The 17,209-nt window shown below is 45.6% G+C and overlaps 1 protein-coding gene across 1 annotated transcript in view; it reads right to left on the bottom strand.

The window, feature by feature from the left end:
* The window catches only part of SUSD6 (sushi domain containing 6), a 54,082-nt gene that overhangs the window by 13,025 nt on the left and 23,848 nt on the right, over positions 1-17,209 (bottom strand). The window lies entirely within an intron of this gene.

Below are 17,209 nucleotides of genomic sequence, written 5' to 3'. Positions count from 1 at the left end.
CAGTAGAGTGCAGCTCCCCCACACACAGTAGAGTGCAGCTCCCCCACACACAGTAGAGTGCAGCTCCCCCACACACAGTATAGTGCAGCTCCCCCCCCCCACACACAGTATAGTGCAGCTCCCTCCCCCACACAGTATAGTGCAGCTCCCCCACACACAGTATAGTGCAGCTCCCCCACACACAGTATAGTGCAGCTCCCCCCAGAGTTAAATGTAGCTCCCCCACAAACACACAGTATAGTGCAGCTCCCCCACATACACAGTATAGTGCAGCTCCCCCACACACACCATATAGTGCAGCTCTCCCCCACACACACACACACAGTATAGTGCAGCTCCCCCCACACACACAGTATAGTGCAGCTCCCCCCACACACACAGTATAGTGCAGCTCCCCCCACACACACACAGTATAGTGCAGCTCCCTCCCACACACACACAGTATAGTGCAGCTCCCTCCCACACACAGTATAGTGCAGCTCCCCACCAACAGTACAGGTGCAGCTTCCCACCAACACTACAGGTGCAGCTTCCCACCAACACAGGATAGTGCAGCTCCCCCTCCCAACACAGTACAGTGCAGCTCGCTGCTAACACACAGTATAGTGCAGGTGCAACTATCCCAATATACAGTATAATGCAGCCCCTGCACGGACGCACACAATACTCATCCCTCCTCTTTGTTCCCAATGCTGCCCCAGGCTTTGCTGCTCTGGTTTCATTGGCTCCACTGCTGGTACAGCGTGACACACGATGAAGTGACATCATTGCGCACCCGCCGAGTCACAAGCAGAGGGGGAGTGATGGGAGAAGGACCGTCTGACGCTCTCTCCTCCATCACTGCTTTCAACTGTATCGGCGTCAATGTGCCAATAAGCTGAATGAGCGATGGGGGTGGCGCCAGGCCACATAGCGGCCGTCCGTGCGCACCTCTGAAGAATTAAAGGGCCTGAGGCCAAAAAACGGGCAAAGTGGCTGCGGGACGCACCAGATTGGATCATAGGCCGGGTGTTCCCCACCCCTGCTATAAATAGAGGGTACTGCTTAATAAGCATCATTAGCTCCTTAAAGGGGGCTACCCAGGGTAGAGGAAAGTATCATTTATTACGTATCCTACCAATAGGTATCAGGTCATGTGGGACCAATAACTAGCAGCCCCACCGATCCGCTCTGGAGGGGTGTACGGCACAGCTCCACACACTGTGTATACCACTGCTGAGAGCTGCAGATCAGTTCCTATTCTCTTGGGACTATAAAAGTAAAAGATTTCTGAATGTTGAGAATGTCAGTTGTAAGAAATTACACCACAAATGGATGCAATACAAAAGTTCCGTATTCTGACACCACACTTCCCTAGCCCCGCTGCCACGGCATTTGGAGATGTTATGATTTTATCATGCCATATTTATTGCACATATACTGCTAATGGAAGAAAACACTGGTCAAGTAACCAGCAGAAACTCGGGCTGACATATCTAGTCGTACAACAGACAGCACAATACCATTAGATAACCTCAGATGTGGCTGCTTATCTAGATAGCCAAAGCACAATTCATGATGTAAGGTCTACAAGAAGTAGAGATATGAGGGTATAAGAATAGAAGTTCATCATCACTAAAGGTTTTGGTAAAGGCAGCGCTGTAGTTGTGAGACAATTTATGCCAAAAATGTTGAATAAATAAAAATAAAATGATGAAACAGAAGTAGCCTGGTAAGATATGCAATAGAACGGCTATTTTTAAAAGAATGCTAAACACAGGAAAAGCATAAAAAGGTAAAAATAGCCTGGCCTCAATCTCCTCCTTTTTCAGCCTATTTCGTCTCATTACAAATGAAACTGAAATCTTCCCTGTGTCTCAGAACAGCCATACCCCCCTCCTCCTCCCACTGTGTCCAGTATGGGGAGCAGCTGCAGCAGAAGCCTCCCAGCTGTGCCCCATCTACAGATGGACAAGAGATAGCCATTGTGGAAAATGGACCTGATCAGCAGGAGAGTAACCCCTATGTTCTCTACTAGAATGAAGGTTTAGATAGTGTAACAAAATAAATATGCAGACTAAAATGTCCCCATACACAGCTCTCCCGACACCCCCATGAATACATCTTGTAACCTACTTCCCAAATGTAAAAGAGCCATGACATGGTAAGTTAGGGTGCCGTCACACAGTGGCATTTTGATCGCTACGACGGTACGATCGGTGACGTTCCAGCGATATCCTTACGATCTCGCTGTGTCTGACACGCTCCTGCGATCAGGGACCCCGCTGAGAATCGTACGTCGTAGCAGATCGTCAAACTTTCTTTCGTCGCTGGATCTCCCGCTGACATCGCTGAATCGGTGTGTGTGACGCCGATTCAGCGATGTCTTCAATGGTAACCAGGGTAAACATCGGGTTACTAAGTGCAGGGCCGTGCTTAGTAACCCGATGTTTACCCTGGTTACCAGCGTAAACATAAAAAAAAAAAAAAAAAAAAAAAAAAAAAAACACTACATACTTACCTTCTGCTGTCTGGCCAGCCAGAAAGCACAGCGGTGACGTCACCGCTCTGCTTTCCGGCCGCTGTGCTCACAACCAGTACAGGAAGCTGAGCGCCGGGGACAGACAGCGGTAGGCAAGTATGTACTGTTTTTTTTTTTTTACTTTTACGATGGTAACCAGGGTAAACATCGGGTTACTAAGCGCGGCCCTGCGCTTAGTAACCCGATGCTTACCCTGGTTACCAGGGGACTTCGGGATAGTTAGTCGCTGGAGAGCTGTCACGAGCCGTCTGTGTGACAGCTCTCCAGCGACGCTGCAGCGATAGACATTGTTGTCGTATCGCTGCAGCATCGTTTCAGTGTGACGGTACCCTTAGGGTTCTGCAAGGATAACATGGACTCTAGTTCCACAACAGGAAGGCTGTGGAGTCATACTTAGACCCAACAAGTTTATATTGTTTGTAATTTTGTAAGCAAGTTGCACAAGACTTTGTCCCTTAACCCCTTAATGACCACCAATAGTCTTTTTCCTGACCTGTGATGTAAGAGAATAGCATCCCCCCACAAGGGACAATCCAGCAGCTGTTGGCTGTACATTATAGCTGGCAATGTGCTGTATCAACCACGATCAGTGTCGACACCGTCCATATCTGTTTAACCCCTTCGATGCTGCTGTCAATAGTGACTACATCATATACAGTTACGTCCATATATATTTGGACAGAGACAACATTTTTCTAATTTTGGTTATACACATTACCACGATGAATTTTAAACAAAACAATTCAGATGCAGTTGAAATTAAGACTTTCAGCTTTCATTTGAGGGTATCCACATTAACCCCTTAAGCCCCAAGGGTGGTTTGCACGTTAATGACCGAGCCAATTTTTCCAATTCTGATCACTGTCACTTTATGACAGATCCCAGTGATTCTGACATTGTTTTCTCGGGACATATTGTACTTCATGTTACTGGTAACACTTCTTTGATATTACCTGCGTTTATTTGTGAAAGAAACTGAAATTTGGCGAAAATTTTGAAAATTTCGCAATTTTCCAACTTTGAATTTTTATGCAATTAAATTACAGAGATATGTCACACAAAATACTTAATAAGTAACATTTCCCACATGTCTACTTTACATCAGCACAATTTTGGAACCAAACATTTTTTTTTGTTAGGGAGTTATAAGGGTTAAAAGTTGACCAGCAATTTCTCATTTTTACAACACCATTTTTTTTTAGGGACCACATCTCATTTGAAGTCATTTTGAGGGGTCTATATGATACAAAATACCCAAGTGTGACACCATTCTAAAAACTGCACCCCTCAAGGTGCTCAAAACCAAATTCAAGAAGTTTATTAACCCTTCTGGTGCTTCACAGGAATTTTTTGAATTAAATTTTTTGAATTAAAAATGAACATTTAACTTTTTTTCACAAAAAATTTACTTCAGCTCCAATTTGTTTTATTTTACCAAGTGTAACAGGAGAAAATGGACCCCAAAAGTTGTTGTACAATTTGTCCTGAGTGCACAGATACCCCATATGTGAAATAATTTTTCTTTCCTCATTGATGTGCCTAAACAATGAAAACCCTTCAATTCTAACTTCAACACTAAAGGTAACATCACACTAAGAAACGCTGCAGTGATACCGACAACGATGTCGATCGCTGCAGCGTCGCTGTTTGGTCGCTGGAGAGCTGTCACACAGACAGCTCTCCAGCGACCAACGATGCCGAAGTCCCCGGGTAACCAGGGAAAACATCAGGTTACTAAGCGCAGGGCCACGCTTAGTAACCCGATGTTTACCCTGGTTACCGTTGTAAATGTAAAAAAAAAAACACTACATACTTACATTCCTGGTGTCTGGTCATGTCCCTTGCCTTCAGCTTCCCGCACTGACTGAGTATGTAGTGTTTGTTTTTTTACATTTACAACGGTAACCAGGGTAAACATTGTCGCTGGACTTCCCGCTGACATCGCTGGATCGGCGTGTGTGACGCCGATCCAGCGATGTCTTCACTGGTAACCAGGGTAAATATCGGGTTACTAAGCGCAGGGCCGCGCTTAGTAACCCAATGTTTACCCTGGTTACCGTTGTAAATGTAAAAAAACAAACACTACATACTTACATTCCCGGTGTCTGGTCATGTCCCCTGCCGTCAGCCTCCCGCACTGACTGGTAAGCGCCGGCCGGCCGTAAAGCACGCTGTGCAGCGGTGACGTCACCGCTGTACTTTACGGTCGGCACTCAGTCAGTGCGGGAAGCTGAAGGCGAGGGACATGACCAGACACCAGGAATGTAAGTATGTAGTGTTTTTTTTTTTTTTTACATTTACAACGGTAACCAGGGTAAACATCGGGTTACTAAGCGTGGCCCTGCGCTTAGTAACCCGATATTTACCCTGGTTACCAGTGAAGACATCGCTGGATCGGCGTCACACACGCCGATCCAGCGATGTCAGCGGGAAGTCCAGCGACAAAATAAAGTGCTGAACTTTCCCCAGCGACCAACGATCTCCCAGCAGGGGCCTGATCGATGGTCGCTGTCACACATAACGATTTCGTTAACGATATCGTTGCTACATCACAAAAAGCAACGATGTCGTTAACAATATCGTTCAGTGTGACGGTACCTTAACCCCAACACACCCCTAACCCTAATCCCAACTCTAGCCATAACCCTAATCACAACCCTAACCCCAACCCGAACCCTAATCCCAACCCTAACCACAACCCTAACCCCAACACACCCCTAACCATAACCCTAACCACAAGCCTAATCTTAACCCTATTTCCAACCCTAGCCCTAATTCCAACCCTAACCCTAAGGCTATGTGCCCATGTTGCGGATTCGTGTGAAATTTTTCCGCACCATTTTTGAAAAATCCGCAGGTATAAGGTACTGCGTTTTACCTGCGGATTAACCGTGGATTTCAAGTATTTTTTGTGCAGATTTCACCTGCGGATATCTATTGAGGAACAAGTGTAAAACGCGCGGTATTTTAAGCACCATGGGCAGAGCGGATTTGGTTTTCCATAGGTTTACATGGTACTGTAAACGTGATGGAAAACTGCCACGAACCCGCAGCAGCCAATCCGCTGCGGATCCGCAGCCAAATTCGCACCGTGTGCACATAGCCTAATTCTAAGGGTATGTGCACACTCTGCGGAAAACACTGCGGATCAATGTAAACCTATGGGAAACAAAACGTTGTGCACATGCTGCGGAAAAAACTGCGCGGAAATGCAGCGGTTTACATTCCGCAGCATGTCACTTCTTTCTGCGGAGTCCGCAGCGGTTTTACAACGGCTCCAATAGAAAACCGCAGTTGTAAAACCGCAGTGAAATCTGCGGTAAATCCACGATAAATCCTCAGCGGTTTTGTACTGCGGATTTATCAAATCCGCTGCGGAAAAAATCCGCAGAGAACCAGAATACGCGTGCACATAGCCTTACCCTAGCCCTAACCCTAGTTCTAACCCTAACCCTAGTGGAAAAGCATTAAGCTACTTACTGGTAGCGGCATTTCTCGGAGGCCCATGACAGCACGACGAGAGAGGGGATCCGCCCATTAGGAACAGGAAACCTACAGATACAAAAGGGCGGTACCTCTCCCTTGCCTCAGTTGTATTTCAGAGTTTTGAGAGGACTACCGCGGTTAGTGGTACACAAAAATATACACTATATACAGATTATATACAAAATATCAGACATCTATTGGGACTGGTATCGTATTGTGAAATATATACATTTATAGGAAGTGCAACCCCCAGTGAATAGGGAGGGAACTAAGGGTGCTGTCATGGGCCTCCGAGAAATGCCGCTACCAGTAAGTAGCTTAATGCTTTACTCGGACTCCCATGACAGCACGACGAGAGAATTACAGAGATGTAAGCTTCCTTAGGGAGGGACTATGGCCTGTAGCACCCTTAACCCGAATGTGAGATCAGAGGAAGCCCCCAAATCCAACCTACAGTGCTTAAAGAAGGTGGACGGGGATGACCATGTGGCCGCCTTACATATCTGGTCGATTGATACTCCAGACTTTTCCGCCCAGGATGTAGCCATGGCCCTGGTGGAATGCGCCCTCAGATTCTGCGGAGCCGGACCTCCACCTGCAGTGTAAGCCAAAGAGATAGCCTCCCTAATCCACTTTGCTAGAGTGTATTTTGATACCCTAAGTCCCTTTCTAGGGTTTTGGAAGGATAGAAACAACGCATTATCCTTCTTCCATGTGTCAGTAATAGAGATGTATTCTAGCAGGCATCTCCTAACGTCTAATGTATGAAGAAGTTCTTCTTTAGGGTTGGAAGGATTGGGAAGGAAGGATGGTAAAACTATCTCTTGTGTCCTGTGGAACTGTGATGACACTTTTGGTAAATAGGCTGGGTCCAGTCTGAGGATTACTCTGTCTGGTAGAAACTCCGTATAAGGGGCTACCCTGGAGAGCGCTTGTATGTCTCCAACTCTGCGAGCAAATGTAATTGCCACCAGAAAGGCTGTTTTAAGAGATAGGGCCTTAATTGAAGCTGTTTGTAATGGTTCAAATGGCTCTCTAGTCAATGCTGACAGGACTAGGTTGAGATCCCAAGGAATAGATCTATCCTTATGTATGGGTCTAGCTATAATAGAAGCTTTAATGAACCTTGAGATCCAATAATTATTGGCGATGTTACATGAAAATAGAGCCCCTAGGGCCGAGACCTGTACTCTTAGGGTACTAGTGGATAGATTTAATTCTAGGCCCTTCTGCAGAAACTCTAAGATTTGTTTTATAGGTATTCCCTCTTCTACATTAAAATCAGAAGAGGCCAGAAATTTCCGCCAGGTCCTAGCGTAGATTGTTGTAGTTATCTGTTTTCTACTTTTCATAAGGGTCTCAATTAGACTCGAGGAGAACCCTTTGCTTTTTAGTAACGCCCTTTCAAAATCCATGCCGTTAAATGGAGACTCTTTACTTGAGGATGGCTGATCGGCCCCTGGTAGAGCAGATCTGGAATGTCCGGAAGTACCCAGGGGTCCTCCACAGACATGGTCCTGAGCCAAGTGAACCAGGCCCTTCTGGGCCAAAATGGGGCAATCAATATAACTCTGGCTCGATCTTCCCTTATCTTCCTGACTACTAAGGGGATCAGGCCCAGTGGAGGAAATGCATATGCCAGTCGAAAATCCCAACTGATCAGAAAAGCGTCTACCGACAGATGATTTTCTCTGGGATTTAGGGAACAAAATTTTGTTGTCTTCCGGTTGTCCCTGGTAGCAAATAAGTCTACTTCTGGATGACCCCATTTGTGGACGATCTGATCGAACACGCCATTGTTTAGGGACCACTCCCCTTGTCTCAGGGTGTTGCGGCTTAGAAAGTCCGCTTTGATGTTTTCTTTTCCTCTTATGTGCAAAGCAGTTAGAGATAAGAAGTAACTTTCTGCTGTCTGGAACAGACGATCCGCCACTTTCATCAGTGACTCGGAATGAGTTCCACCCTGATGATTTATGTATGCGACCGCCACCTGGTTGTCCGATAGGATCTTGACATGATGACCCTGCAGATATGAGAGGAATTTTTTCACTGATAGCTCTACTGCCATTACCTCTTTCTGGTTGGAAGAGGCTGATGTCAGGGGAGGGAACCATAGGCCCTGAACTGTCATGTCATCTATGTGTGCTCCCCAACCCGTAGGGCTAGCGTCTGTAGTTACAACACGCGTAGCCTGAGACACCCAGGGAACTCCCGCCGATAAGTTCTTACTATCCAGCCACCACCTAAGAGATGTGAGAGCTTTTGGACCTAAGGTAATCTGATTCTGCAGGGACCCCTGTAAGATTCTATCATTAACCAGCACCTCGGATTGTAAAGGTCTGGTGTGGAATTGGGCCCAACGGACGGCGGGAATGCAAGAGGTTAAAGAACCCAGTAGAGACATAGCCTGTCTAAGGGTCATGGATGGTTTGTCAATTGCCCTAGACACCTGCTGTTGGATATGTAACAACTTGTCAGGTGGAAGACAACACTGTTGGGATTCTGAGTTTAATAATAATCCCAAAAATCTTTGTATTTTCTGGGGCTGTAAACGAGATTTTTCGTAATTTATGATCCACCCCAGATGCTCGAGTTTGGCTGTGGCTGACTCTAGCTGAGAACGGCAATGGTCTGCAGAGCTCCCTACTATAAGAAAGTCATCCAAGTAGGGAATAATTAGGATGTCAGACTCTCGTAAGTGTGCCATGACTTCGGCCACTAGCTTTGTAAACACTCTAGGAGCTGATGATAAGCCAAAGGGAAGAGCTCTGAACTGGAAATGGCGAACCTGGCCCCCCATTGACACAGCTACTCTCAGGAATTTCTGGAAGTGTTCATGTATTGGAACATGATAGTATGCATCTTTTAGATCTACCACTACCATGAAACAGTGATTAAACAACATCTTTATTGCGGAGTTGATTGTTTCCATCTTAAATGACTCATTGACCAGAAACTCATTAAGACATCTGAGATTAATGATCGTTCTAAACGAATCGTCTTGTTTCTTAATCAGAAAAAGAGGAGAGTAAAACCCCCTCCCTCTTTCTGATTCCGGAATTTCAATCAACACTCTTTTGGAACATAAGTTGATAACCTCGGCTTCCAGGGCTGCTTGCTCAAGGGGGGAGGAACGTAATGGGGTCAATTTAAATCTGTCACGAGGCCAGAGATTGAAGTCCAGTTTTAGACCTTCAGTAATGATGCCTCTGACCCATTTACTGTTGGTAATGTTAAGCCAAGCTGGAGAAAATGCTGACAGCCTGCTCCCCACCGGAACCGCTAGTCATTGGTCCGGTTTTTTCTGCTCCTTTGAGGAACGGCGAAACATATAGCCCGTACCTCTACCGCGTCTGTCCTCCCATCTAAAACTTTCTCTAGTGGGAGAGGACCCGCGTTTCTTCCCGCGACCAAATCTCCTTCGACTGAACGGCCGGCGGTAAGATGGATATAGATTGGGAAATTTCTTTTTATCATCCCCTGCTTTTTCCAACAACTCGTCCAGTGTTGGACCGAAGAGATATTGACCTTCACACGGGATGGCGCAGAGCTTGGTTCTAGACTGACTGTCCCCTGACCAGCATTTCAGCCACAAGGCCCTGCGAGCAGCGTTGGATAGTCCTGCCGCTCTGGCCGCTATTCTGACAGAGTCCACCGATGCGTCCGATAGGAAGGCTGCAGCATTCTGAATAGTTGGTAGGGTCTTCAGAATAGTGTCTCTGGATGCACCGTCCTTAAGTTGAGACTCTAACTGATCTAGCCAGACCATTAAAGATCTGGCCGTACATGTTGCCGCCACAGCTGGTCTGAGAGACCCAGCCGCCATCTCCCAGGTACCCTTAAGGAATATGTCTGCCTTCCTGTCCAGAGGATCCTTGAGGGTCCCCATATCCTCAAAGGGTAAAGAGGCCTTCTTTGACGCCTTCGCCACAGCCGCGTCTAATTTAGGAGCTTTATCCCATGTCTCTACAGCCGGATCGTCAAAGGGATACCTGCGTTTTAACGCTGGTGGAAAGGCTCCCTTTTTTTCAGGTTTCTTCCATTCTCTAAGAATCAAGTCCTGAATTTTTTCGTTTACCGGAAAGGATCTATGTTTCCTACGATCAAGTCCGCTAAACATCATCTCCTGTCTCGAGGGTTGTGGTTTAGGTTCCTCTATACCCATGGTGCCTCTGACTGATTTGACAACTTTGTCGATTCTATCCAAGGGTAGACAGAATCGTCCTGACTCCTCATCAGATGAAGAGGAGAGAGGACTTGAGAGATAGGAATTCTCCTCTCCTTCTTCTCCTGAAGAATTAGAGTCCAAGGGAGTCCTATGTTTTGAGCCTTCTGCTTGGGATAGGGACCGTAGTGATTCCCTTACTTCCAGCCGGATCATTTCCCTCAGACTTGCCGGAGTTACGGACTCTTCTGCTACCTAGGGGAGGACAATATAGGAGATAACTAATATCTGACCTAATGTCACTACCACCAACCCTCTCCTGTAGACCTCACCGTCTGCTGTATACAGGGGGCACATAACTTTTTTGCACAAGAGTCAGGTAGAGGGACTCCACAGAGGGCACATTCCTTATGCTTAGACTTCCCCGTACTCTTCTTCCCCTAGAAGATAAAGTATAAAGGGGCCTGCGTCACCGAGTGAACTTTCACGTAGCTCACTTACCCGTGCGCCAAAGTATAGCACCGGAATCCGAGGGGTCTCTTTAGCCGAAGCTCTGGATCCTTGTTCGGAAGAGCTCTTACGACTAGGTTGGTCGCCTCTCTCCTTCTGTTTGGGCTTCTGACGTACCTCGTCTGGCAGCTGCTGCTGCTCACCACCACTCTCCATGACGAAATGCGACCAAAAGCAGGGATTGTCATCTTCACCTGCATAAGTACCCCTTGGATCCGGTCAGCAGATGGGTCAGCGCTGTCCCTATTGGTCAAGGATACAGCAGAGGGCAGGAGGACTTGCGGCAGAAGACCGGCATACAGACGCGATGGGCGACGCCATTTTGGAACGACTGCGCATGCGCAGACGTCCGGCGACCCGGAAGCGGCCGCTAACCCCGCCCCCCCACGTCACTGCACCGGAAATGCTCCAGCACACGCTGAGAGCTGTGCAGGACGCCGGGGATGGAGTGCGGCGCTCCGGGAGCTCACCGACACGCCTGAACCCGGCATCTGCAGCCCCACCATACCGCTGCACCACCAATGGGAATACTTACCTGCGCTGACATGATGGAGGCAGGAAATCCTCCGGACTCCTCTCCCTGCTGTGAACGCCACTGCCGTGAAGTCCAGCAAGGACCACCGTGGCGTCTCCAGGGATCTCCGCACCGGCCGAGGTTGGAGACCCCCCCGCTACCGTAATCGGCCGGCCGGCCTGGGCCTTCTGTCTGTAGGCACCCGTCCCCTCAGGAACAGGAAACCAACTGAGGCAAGGGAGAGGTACCGCCCTTTTGTATCTGTAGGTTTCCTGTTCCTAATGGGCGGATCCCCTCTCTCGTCGTGCTGTCATGGGAGTCCGAGTAAAATATATATATTTTCTTTATTTTATTATTGTCCCTACCTATGGGGGTGATAAAGGGGGGGTTCATTTACTATTTTTTTTATTTTGATCACTGTGAAAGGTTTATCAAAATGTACCTGGAACGAACGTGCCGGCTGGCAGATTCGGAGGGCGCATGCGCCCGCCATTTTGGAAGATGGCGGCGCCAATGGAGAAGACGGACGGACACCGGGAGGCTCAGTAAGTATGAGGGGGTGCCCAAAAGCCACAAACCGGTGGAAGATAAAGGAACTGGACAATAAGGAGGAAGTGTAGCATGAAGAACAAGGCAGACTGACTGAAAACAAATAAACGAAGTCAAGAAGAAGAAAGGAGAGAAAGAGGCTCTATAGGCTGTGAGCCACCTGGCCTAATTACACCGTTGGTGGTGACCTGACACGTGTTGGAAGTGAGGTGGGGAGGGTGAATGTTCAGTTGCCAAGGGTCCCCAGAGAGACCCTGCACAGCATCAGGTCTGGTGGGATGGCTAGCCACTGGGCAGTCTGAAACACAGACAATACACCAATGCCAGTTCTGCATGATCAGTACAGTATCCAATGGAAGAATGTTTGGTGACATCAAAGGTATATGACCAAAGCTCATTGTGTGGCCGAAGACAACTCTTTTTCCAATGTGGTCCAGAAACCTCAAAGGGCAGTAACAGACCATCTAGTAGAGCAGATTATCCCAAAGTCTCGCACATTGCCTCAGTATGTAGCAACTATCATTCACAAAAGGGGAATAAGGCCAGGCTCATGTAGAAAGATATAGGTTTCTGAACTCCAACCCTGACAAAGTCAAAGGAAACTAGAAGTAGGTCACTAAAAAAAGGCCAATTTCAGTTCCATATTCTCACTCAGATTGCTATAAGAAGTTATCTCAGCCCACAGAAAACAGTCACAGTTGTGATGGGCAGAAAAATGTGGTTAGTGTAGGCTGGGTCATGAGACAGGAAAATGGTAACGGACAGAAATCCGTCAAGTAGAAAGTGGTGGGAGATGGAACGGATACATGAAAGTAGATGTTTTAGTGCAACAGATTGTATCGACAGAAAATAAACCAGTATATTCTCCACATATACTAGCAGTATTTGCTGTCCACTGTAACACATTCACTTTGAAGGCTTGAACTAAATCTTGGATAAAAGTCAGCTGGCAGCAAACATCTAAAGAAAATAAAAAAATGGTACCCTGTAATGTAATGATCTGACTCCAAATTTCAAAACACAAACTAGATAATTAAACAATTTGTCAAAAAGATAGTAGAATTCTTTATAAAAGTAAAGTTACAAGATTAAAAGTGCCTGCTTCTTATGGCCTATCTAGAAATGCAGATCAAGTCTGGTAAAACAATCGCCGATCTGCTAAATACAGCCTGATCAGAGGTCCTTAACAGGCCAGTTTACACAGGCGAATGAAACAGTGATTGTTTTGACTTATCACCAATTTGACTGTTCTGTCCCCACACATCATCAAGTTATCGGCAGCACATCTCCCGCTTACACAGGGAGACATGCTGCCAATAATTTTTTATGAATGTGTAAAAATGATGGCACCTGATGAATTAATGTTTTGCTAATTTGATATATTTTCCGTGTTTTGACCAGCCGACAACTGGGAATAAGCGTTCCTAATTATTGGCTCTTTTAAACAGGCCATTATAGTCCGCAGTGCCATGCCCGCTTCCGTTAATCATTCAGAAACACTGATTGCTCAGCGTTGCTTCCCTGCTGGTGTCTGCACCCCTACCTGTACCTTTCCCAGTCCATTTGGAGCATAATTGTCCATTCTTTCCTTTGGAGGCATCTCTAGTGGAGCCTGTCCCCAGCATTTCTTCATGGCTCAGCTTGGCATGCACTTCACAGCGTGGCTACGATAACAGCTTGCCAAGTGGATTGGAGTTTGAACAGTTTCTACACTATTGGGAAACAACCAGCATGGGATAAATGAACCATACCCTATTCTAAGTGGGGGCAAAGAAGAGTCCAGCATCGGTCTACCAATAAGCACATTAATAAACAAGACAGCAGTAATAAACTGGTGTGGAGCGAGAGGGAACTTATATAAGGAGTGCAGGAGATGATGATGATGATGTGCTTTATGTTGGGGGCGAGGAGAGAGCAGCAGTCCAATACCTCCATACACTACATATAGCAGGCGTACCATGCATGTGTGCCCAAGCACGCTCCACTTCAGATCACAATCATATTGCAAGCTCACAGGGTTTATGCAGGGCGTCTGTCACCGACTTGTGCCACTGTGGAGCATATAATAGCTCATTTCAGCCATAGACGACAATTATAGAATGCTGCCGACATATCCTGGCAACACTTGAAAACTAGATGTGAACTTGAATACTGTGCTGAAAAAGTGTAGATAGCGGGTGGTGTCCCTATGTGACAATCTGCACTGCGTGGTCTACCAGGGACGATACTGTGGCTACTGGTCCTGTACTAAGATATTAATTGCATAAATATTAGTAGCACAACTAGAAGTAAAATTTAAAGTAAAAAGTAGGAAAGTTGGCTATTTTATCCACCAGAGCAGCTTTTCCCTCTGACAGCATAGAGGAGGGCTGCAGCCAATCAGCAGCCACATTGGTCACATAATACATCTGGCAACCACCAGGGTAAAACAGGGGTTGGATCGAAGGAGCGCCGCCAGTCCCAGACGCAAGTATGCTTCTTTTTTTTTTATTTTATTCAGCAGCCTGGAAATCTAGTGAAAGATGCTCTAATACTTAGATAAAGAGGATGTAGCGTACTGCCCTAACATAACCTATTTATATTGGGATGCCAGGCCAGGTCAGATGCGTAAGCAATAGCGACCATTTTTTCATTCTAAAAAAAAAAAAAAAAAAAACACTTGATGTTTTTACTTCTCCATGGGGTTTTGTATCGGTGTTTTACATCCATATTCCCAAGGTGTTTTTTTTTACCTTTCCGTGTACTATCTGTATGTCCATTTTGAATATCTAATTGGTCAGTTTTTACATGAACAATTTCATGAACATAAAGGTCAAACATGGATCTGAGAAAAATGCACGACGTACAGACAGTAACCCATATGGCCATCCATTTTTGCAATGCACACGTGATGCAGAATACGGCCCAAAGTATGCTGCCATTTTTCACATGCAGACCATCAGTCCAACACACTCAGCTGCATTGGTCCTTGTGCTGTTCATATGCTATCCGTTTTGCATAAGCGTGAGCCTTCATGGACAGGGTCCTCTCTCCTCCTGTACCAGTTGTGACTTGTATTGTTTAAGATTATTGTACTTGTTTTTGTTATGTATACCCCTCCTCACATGTAAAGCGCCATGGAATAAATGGTGCTACAATAAATAATAATAATAATAATAATAATAATAATAATAATAATAATAACAAATAAAAGTCTGCAGAAAAGATGAGACCATGAAACTAATCTTTGAACCTCATGACCTTTTGGAAGGAATATGCATAAGTTTTTACTATCTAATTAGTACGACCTGGTATACGGACACATATTTCAGACTGATGGTAGAGATCGTTTTCATGCAAATAGCAAGTGCAAAAGGTTAGTCCAATGGTCTTTACTTTTGCCGAAAACTCACTGCTGACAACATCCAGAAATAAAAGTATGCCAACAGTAGCATGACATTTGTGCATATCCTCAAAATGATCGCTTATTTTTGAAACCAAGGATTAACGCAGACATTAACATGTTATTTCATGATGTGCCCTTGGCTAATAATCCTGAAGCATGCTAGTAGTCTGATTACATTTTTGACTACAATGAAAAAGACTTCATAGAAATCACAGATGATCACAAACTAGCTGGGACTTTCCCAGAGAGGAAACCACAGCACATTTCTGGGACAGGACAGGCTTCCAAGCCATGCACTTATTCAATGCCCCCATGGAGATGTGTTCCTGGTAGTGCCGCCCCTATCACTTAGCACAAGGAACAAGCTGTATACAGTAGCAAGCACGTACATGGATACAATCACAGATACAATCAGCTTCTAACAAAAGCCACATACCAGAAGGTGTTTTATTTCCTTTACCTACATTTCTCGGACGGCTTAATGAAATCACTCTTTTTAGGTTATGGAAGATGCTAAAAATTGTCCTACAACAGGATGACTTACGGGGTATCCAGAAAACAGATAGTGAAAATAAAACATGAACGTAAAGAGAATGTCAATAGTTATGTTTTTCAGTGTACATTAGACAGATTTAGGCCAAATATCAGGAATATACAGTATTTGGTCTTCACCATGAAGGACCTAGAAGAGGCTGTCCAATACTAGACAATCTCTTATTAGTAGTCCCTATAGGTTGCTATATCTATCTATATATATAATTGTCTAAGGGTTTTTCCGTCTGTCTGTCTGTCTGTCTGTCTGTCTGTCTGTCTGTCTGTCTGTCTGTCTGTCTGTCTGTCTTGGAAATCCCGGCTCTCTGATTGGTCGAGGCCGCCAGGCCTCGACCAATCAGCAACGGGCACAGCGACGATGATGTCATAATGGTTGCCATGGCGACGATGATGTCATAAAGGTTGCCTCGGCCAATCAGCGAAGGACACAGTCTGCCGCGAATTCTGGAATCATCGTTGTCCATATACTACGGGGACATGCATAATCTAGAATACCCGATGCGTTAGAATCGGGCCACAATCTAGTAGATTTATACTTCTCTACTAGATTGGTGTTGCTCCTGCATAGTCATCCTTTTTGCCCCTCCCATAAACATGGTCAGGTGACCGCTGCAGCCATTCAGTGGCCACTGATCAGCTGCAGCCTCCACAATTCCATCCCTGTGGAAGAACAAGGCTTTAGGACAAGTCGGCTGAAATGAATGGTTTATGATGAGTAACGGACAAGGAATAACGGACTAATAGACAATAGCTGCGCTAGTCTGAGAGAAGTATGATTTTATTTTCCATTTTACGCAGCACTCTGAGGCCATAAATAAGGGGTTGCCCAGTAGTGGACAACCTTTTACGTGGGTTTGGCAAATAATTAAATACTAAATTTCTCCACCTGATATTAGTAAACCTAATGTTTCACTTACTCCTTGAGAAAGCCAAAGCAAAATGTGCGTTAGAGCCCTGGGGTCCCTATTTCTTAGCCAGCCAATCTCACCATATATTCACGGTATGTGATTGTATTGAGATGCTCTGAGATATTTTAGGGTGTCATAGATACTGTATAATGGCGAAATGAGACCAATATCAAAACAGCTTCTTGATAGGGAAGTGTCACACTCATATTGTGGATTTAAATATGACTAAATCATAGCTCTTATAAACATTCCAAATTAACACTCTAAACATATGACCCCAGTTACTCTAGGACCTCCTGCTGTGAACAGGTAATTTAAGTTGTGTATCTGCTGGACAGCAAAGTCCAAACTCAGTATATACACAAGAGGCTGGGAGGCAACATATTTATCACCTGTAGAGAGAACTTTCCCTAGGTTCAAAAGAACTACAAGCAGACTCCTTGGAACCGGATCGCAGTTATGAATATTGAGGTTTTCCGTGACCAGTGTAAGTTCTATAGTTATTGGAGACATCTTCGATGTTGTGTTGAATGTAATGCATTTAGTTAAATCATTGTGCGGCCTTGCTGGTCAGCCCAGACTTCATATCAGTCAGATGGACAAATTTGGATGTGTCATG

Source organism: Ranitomeya imitator, chromosome 1 (genome assembly GCF_032444005.1).
Source record: "Ranitomeya imitator isolate aRanImi1 chromosome 1, aRanImi1.pri, whole genome shotgun sequence".
NCBI classification, from domain to species: Eukaryota; Metazoa; Chordata; class Amphibia; order Anura; family Dendrobatidae; genus Ranitomeya; species Ranitomeya imitator.
This window is presented reverse-complemented; position numbering and strand designations above follow the sequence as displayed.